Source organism: Brassica napus, unplaced genomic scaffold, assembly GCF_020379485.1.
Source record: "Brassica napus cultivar Da-Ae unplaced genomic scaffold, Da-Ae ScsIHWf_1704;HRSCAF=2330, whole genome shotgun sequence".
Lineage (NCBI taxonomy): Eukaryota > Viridiplantae > Streptophyta > Magnoliopsida > Brassicales > Brassicaceae > Brassica > Brassica napus.
The window spans coordinates 7,643-15,284 of NW_026015122.1; positions in this window are offsets into that span (position 1 = coordinate 7,643).

Here is a 7,642-nt window from a genome sequence, read left to right on the forward strand (position 1 = left end):
TATATATTCACCCAGCCTGAGTTAAACTTAAGGCAGAGAAGGTGGATGGAGTTTGTAGCTGATTACGATCTGGATATCACCTATCATCCGGGAAAGGCTAATCTGGTCGCAGATGCCTTGAGCCGGAGAAGGGCCGACGTATCAGCCGAACGAGAAGCGGACGACCTGGACGGTACGGTTTGTGCCCTACGGTTGAACGCATCGACCAAAGAGTCTGAACCACTCGGATTAGAGGTGGTCAATCAGGCCGACCTGCTTACCCGCATTCGGTTGGCTCAAGGTCAGGACGAGAACCTAAACAAGGTTGCTCAGAATGATAGGACGGAGTACCAAACTGCAAAGGATGGTACCATCCTAGTAAACAGTCGGATCAGTGTTCCTAATGATAGGAGTCTAAAGGAAGAGATTATGAGGGAGGCTCATAAATCTAGATTCCCGGTTCATCCTGGTGCGACCAAGATGTATCAGAACCTTAAGAAGTTCTATCATTGGATCCGTATGAAGGCCGATGTCGCGGAATGGGTGGCCAAGTGTTCCACTTGCCAACTCATCAAAGCAGAACATCACGTGCCTAGTGGGTTATTACAAAGCTTGCCTATTCCAGAATGGAAATGGGATCACATCACAATGGACTTTCTGACTGGGTTCCCTACCACGAGGAATAAGAAAGATGCGGTTTGGGTTGTGGTTGATCGCCTAACCAAATCAGCACACTTCCTGGCTATTAAAAAGTCGGATGGGGTAGATCAGATTGTACGTAAGTACATTGATGAGATCGTCCGACTACATGGTGTGCCGGCAAGCATAGTATCAGATAGGGATTCAAGGTTCACATTTTACTTCTGGAAGGCTTTCCAAAAAGCTTTAGGAACAAGAGTGAACATGAGTACAGCCTATCACCCACAGACGGATGGACAGTCTGAACGTACGATCCAGACATTGGAAGATATGTTGCGAGCATGTGTTCTAGACTGGGGTGATTCCTGGGAGAAACATCTACCTCTGGTAGAATTTGCTTACAACAATAGCTTCCATAGTAGTATTGGCATGTCGCCATACGAAGCTCTGTATGGGCGTCCATGCAGGACACCCTTATGCTGGACCCAAGTTGGGGAACGCAGCATGATTGGTCCGGAGATTGTCGAAGAGACAACCGAAAAGATCAAGTTCTTGAGGGACAAGATGAGACAGGCACAAGACCGCCAAAAGAACTATGCAGATCGAAGAAGGAAAGATCTCGAGTTCCAAGTAGGTGACTTGGTGTATCTCAAAATGATTACCTACAAAGGACGAGTCCGGATCTCCAGAAGACGGAAGTTAGATCCAAGATACTTGGGGCCGTTCAAGGTCATTGAAAGAGTTGGGATGGTGGCCTATAAGTTGGACTTGCCGGCCAAGATGGACGCATTCCATAATGTGTTCCACGTCTCCCAACTTCGGAAATGTTTGACGGACCAAGACATCGCTCTTCCTGCCATTCCAGACGATCTTGGTAAGAACCTAAGCTTGGAAACAAGACCAGTTCGAATCATAGATAGGATGGAAAAAGCAACAAGGAAGAAGACGGTCCAGATGGTCAAGGTCGTCTGGGACTGTAATGGTCAAGATATAATCACTTGGGAAACCGAAGCTAGAATGAAAGCAGAGTACCCAGAGTGGTTGGATCAGTTTGTTTCCGAGGAAGCATTCGATTCGGATTCGAGGACGAATCCATCCCAAGGGGGGGAGACTTGTCACGCCCCCAATCCTGAGTAGGATTGTTGGGACGGCCATGGTTCGAGGAAACGTGCAAGCCAGTCCTAGGACATCAAGGCAAGCATTCCATGGTCGAGAAAGAAGGTTAAGGACATAAGGAAACTTAGACTTAACCTTATACAAGCTAAGAGACAGCTAGGACGAGTAAGACGGTAGCTGGACGAAGTGGACGAGTAGCTCGGCCAGCTCAATAAAGCTAGGTTCAGTTCACTCCAGCTCAGTCCCTACTAAGTCAGCTCCACTAGCTGGACTACTAGCTCACTCAGCTGAGGCAGCTGAGAGTCAGCTCATCTCAGCTAGACGGACTGTCCGGTCTTTAGGCCGATGGTCCGGGTCCGGGTCAGTGGCGGGCTGTGAGGTCCGGCCATGAGGCCATGGGCTGTTGGGTCTTAGGACAAGGCCATGGGCTAAGTCCAGGAGGCTTGGGGCGTGGGTTGGGCTTGTGGCCGACCCCAAACCCAATCAGAAAGGGCGAAGGGATGCAAGTGGCCGAAAGGGGACAACCCTTGGCCGATGGTGCCCATTCGCTAGCAAGTCATGCCTGTTCGTGGGGCAAGACTTACCCCCTCGTTTTCTATAAATATGGGGGCTCTCTGGTCGATTTCATTATCCAATTCCAGAGTAAAATACTCAGAGAAACCGTAGAGAGAAAGAGAGAGTTCCGGCCAAGAGAAAGGCCGATTGTGGTGGTGTTGTGTTCCGGCGACTCTGATCGTTTGAGAACTAACTCCGGTCAAGAATGGGAGATCAAGACAAGGAGAAGAGCACGGAGAACCCAGACGTGGTTCACAAGGTATGTGATGGGCGTTGGCTCCATCAGACCGAACGGACGGTCCATGCGACCGCACCGCGGCTCTGCTCGGTTCCTAAGTCCCATCCGGCTCTCCTTATCTGTTTCAATTCGTTTCTCTTCTCTTCTCTCTGGTTAAACACGAAAGGTTGTGTTGGTTGAGTCCAAGGGACACGTCCCTACGCTTTGGCCAAACATAATCAAACCGCTAGCCTAGACACGGGTCGGTTAGTGGGATGATCCGATCGTACCAAGACTGGGCGGTTAGGACGAACGGTTGGGAATGTCCCAAAGGGCACGAGTTGTCAAGAGTCACGAGTGTCCAAGAGGCACGAATGGCCAAAGGGGACATGTTCCAAACGGCGTCTTTCAGGACAGGTTAGGACTGATCCTTATGGATCAGCCTATGGCTTGTCTAGTCAAGACAAGGTCACGGTTTGTCTAAGCCAAGGTTGAGTCGCAAGGTCTGACCGGTTGCTAAGCCTTCCGGATTAGGCTTGAGGCTTACTCGGCCGATTGGATCCAGGCCTAAGGCCGGATCAGGTAAGGGAGTCCGTTGGGCCATCGAGCCGGACTCCATTGGCCGGTCGCACCTAGATTTTATCCAGTTAGACGGATTGGTCTTTGGGGACGATCCAGATCTGTTCGTGTGTTCTCTTATCTATTCTGGACTATCTATCTGATTCGAAGTCAAGGGGTGGTTGGTTGAATGACTTAGGATACGGTAGGTAGGTTCGTACGTTTTATGATTATGTTGACTGAGGTTTATCTAAGTTCTAGGAACCAAGCCAAGCATTGTAGAATCAATCCGTTCTATTCTCGGTTATGATTAATGCTTATCTGGTTGTGGTTTCAGGAACTAAGGATGGTTCTGGTCAAGCCAAGGAGCCGTTAAGGCTCGGTCAGTGAGAGGCTGTGTGACGTGTGGTTAGATGATACTAGGGTTGAACTAGTGATTGTCTATGACACTGTTAAGAAGTTGTGTATTGATTCTCATGTTTCTAAGTAATACAAAGTTTATACATTGTTATTCCGCTGTGCAATCTGTTCCTTTGTTTATGAACCTCATATTCGAATATGACTTAGCAAATAAAAGACTTAAAATGGATCAAACAAGCAAAGAAATTAATAAGTAAGCATTCGTATCCAGTTGGGTCAAGAGACCAGGAACGGGTCTTACACGAACAGTCGACCGGAAGGGTCAGCGTGCTGAGTCCAAGGACCAACATGATGATATGTGTACTGATGGATCGCCACAGACGTCCTGTGTGTGCAGACGGACACACACGGACAGCCATGGACGTCCTGTGTGTGCTGAAGGACACACACAGACGTCCTGTGTGTGCTGACGGACACCCACGGACGTTCTGTGTGTACTGAACAGACAGCTTACGTGGGCCAAAATCACCCGAACAGTCCACAGGAAGGGCCAACGTGCCGAGTCCAAGGACCAGCGTGCTGATAAGTGTACTGATGGACAACCACGGATGTCCTGTGTGTGCTGACAGACACACACGGACAGCGACAGATAGCCACAGACGTCCTATGTGTGCAGACGGACAACCACAGACAGCCACGGATGTCCTGTGTGCTGGCGGACACCCACGGACGTCCTGTGTGTACTGAACAGACAGACGACGTGGGCCAAAATCACCCAAACATTCCACGGGAAGGGCCAGCGTGTTGAGTCGAAGGACCAACGTGCTGATATGTGTACTGATGGACACGCATGGATGTCTTGTGTGTGCTGACAGACACACACGGACACACACGGACACAAACAGACAGCCACAGACGTCCTGTGTGTGCTGGCGGACACCCACAGACGTCCTCTGTGTACTGAACAGACAGCCCACGTGGGCCAAAATCACCTGAACAGTCCACAGGAAGGGTCAGCATGCTGAGTCCAAGGACCAACATGCAGATATGTGTACTGATGGACAGCCACAGACGTCCTGTGTGTGCTGACGGACACACACGGATAGCCACAGAAGTCTTGTGTGTGCTGACGGACACCCACGGACGTCCTGTGTGTGCTGACGGACACCCACAGACAGCCACAGACGTCCTATGTGTGCTGACGGACACACACGGATGTCCTGTGTGTGCTGACGGACACCAACAAACGTCCTGTGTGTACTTAACAGACAGCCCACGTGGGCCAAAATTACCCAAATAGTCCACGGGAAGGGTCAGCGTGCTGAGTCCAAGGACTAACGTGCTGATATGTGTACTGATGGACAGCCACAGACGTCCTGTGTGTGCTGACGGACACACACGGATACACAAGGACAGCCAAGGACGTCTTGTGTGTGCTGACGGACACCCACGGACGTCATGTGTGTGCTGACGGAAACCCACGGACGTCCTGTGTGTACTGAACAGACAGCCAACGTGGGCCAAAATCACCCGAACAGTCCAACGGAAGGGCCAGCATGCTGAGTCCAAGGACCAGCGTGCTGATATGTGCACTGATGGAGAGCCACAGACGTCCTGTGTATGCTGACGGACACACACGGACACAAACAGACAGCCACGGACACCCACGGACGTCCTGTGTTTACTGAACAGACTGCCCACGTGGGCCAAAATCACCCAAACAGTCCACGGGAAGGGCCAGCGTGCTGAGTCCAAGGACCACTGTGCTGATATGTGTACTGACGGACAGCCATGGACGTCCTGTGTGTGCTGACGGACACACACGGACAGCCATGGACGTCCTGTGTGTGCTGACGGACACACACGTACAGCCACGGATGTCTTGTGTGTGCTGACGGACACCCACAGACGTCCTGTGTGTACTGAACAGACAGCCCACGTGGGCCAAAATCACCCAAACAGTCCACGGGAAGGGCCAGCGTCTTGATTCCAAGGACCAACATGCTGATATGTGTACTGATGGACAGCCACGGACGTCCTTTGTGTGCTGACGGACACCGATGGACACAAACAGACAGCCACGGACGTCCTGTGTGTGCTGGCGGACACCCACGAACGTCCTGTGTGTACTGGACAGACAGCCCACGTGGGCCAAAATCACCCGAACAGTCCATAGGAAGGGTCAGCGTGCTGATTCCAAGGACCAACATGCAGATATGTGTACTGATGGACAGCCACAGACGTCCTGTGTCTGCTGACGGACACACACGGACAGCCATAGAAGTCTTGTGTGTGCTGACGGACACCCACGGACGTCCTGTGTGTGCTGACGGACACCCACGGACAGCCACGGACGTCCTGTGTGTGCTGACGGACACACACGGACATCCTGTGTGTGCTGACGGACACACACGGACATCCTGTGTGTGCTGACGGTCACCCACAGACGTCCTGTGTGTACTTAACAGACAGCCCACGTGGGCCAAAATCACCCAAACAGTCCACGGGAAGGGTCAGCGTGCTGAGTCCAAGGACTAACGTGCTGATATGTGTACTGATGGACAGCCACAGACTTCTTGTGTGTGCTGACGGACACACACGGACACACACTGTAACACCCAGATCCGGCGACTAGGCCGTGGTCGAAGCCTTATGACGCTCGGTCCACTTCCTGGCCGAACCTCTTAATTTTTTCCCTTTATTTATAATATCGCCTAAAGGCGAGGGTTAACTTAAACCTTAACTACAGACTTCCCTAGTCATTAATAGCATAGATCCTTTCAACAGATACGCAGCGGATTATTCTCTAATTAACCATTGGTCTAAAACCAATCTAACACTTGTCTGGTCGAATCACCTTAGCCTTGGCCAGTTTACTCAACTACCAATTAGCTTAAAGGTCAATCCTAAACCCAAACCAAGCCATACGATTCTTAGGTTCCATTCCCCTAAACCATTCTATCTAGATCTACATAAGTAAATGCTAGATCATACCTTTGCCACATCTATGGAGCTTATTAGCTCATCGGTCCTCCATTGACTTGAATTGCTCTTGCTTAACACCTGGACCACGATCACTCAATGATCTTACTTAAGGTCCTTATCTTGACTCCTGCATCAAACAACTCCCCTAGGTACTTAGTCATTCAACCAACCATCCCCACAGACATAAGTAACCTTTGAGAAGTCTTCGAAAGGATAAGGATATGTATTTGGCCTATCTCGGCTAAAGCACAATCCGAAATCCTTTTGCCTTATAGGCAATAGTACCAAGTCCATCTTCTGGCGTGACCGGCCTTGGGACTTAACCCAGACAACATATATGACTTGTTCATACCAACCGATGCATTCATTAATCAGGTTAGTACCGACACCTTGAACCATCATTCAGAGGTCAGGTCGTCCATACACAACCATGATCAGAACTTACACAGCCTTCCTTGAACAATCACACTTAGGCTCAGTATCTATGGTCTACGACACATAGTACTAGCCACACACTTCGTCATGACACTTAGCCAATCTCGAAGCTATCAACACCAAGGTTGATATCTAGAAGCATCACATCAATACTCTTACTCCAGCAACGTGACTATCCATACTAGTGTTCGGCCATCGAACCATCGTCATGAAACATGATCCGACCACTAGACTTGATAAGCCATCATCCACTTAGCATGTAGTGATATAACCGTCCTTCCATTGCCATCAAATAGGTCTACTCCCTACATAAGACATATGGCGCCTATCCTACTCACCAACCCAAAGTTGATTGTAAGATATCCTATTTAGCCTTTGCGGCCAGAACCTTCCAACCATAGCCGGATCGTCCATAGTCCCGTCTAACCGTCTGGTTAAGATCTTGGTGCGATCGACCAGTTATAAGTCCGGCCCAAAGGCTCACGGACCTTCTTACCTGATCCGACCAAAAGCCTGGATCCATACCACAGAGTAAGGCCCAAGACCATACCAGATTGCCTTGCAACCAATCAGACCTTGCGACACAACACTCCGGTTAAACTAACCGTCCGTCCGTTCGACTATGCAGCCGCGGACTGTCCACTTGGTTCGGCCTAAGCCTTGAACCAATGGTACCGTTTGGAACTCACACCTTTTGGGAACTAGTACCCTTTGGACACACGTGCCTCTTGGCAACTCATGACCCTTGGCAACTCGCACCCATTCAGATGTTCCAACCATTCGACCTAACCGTCCGTA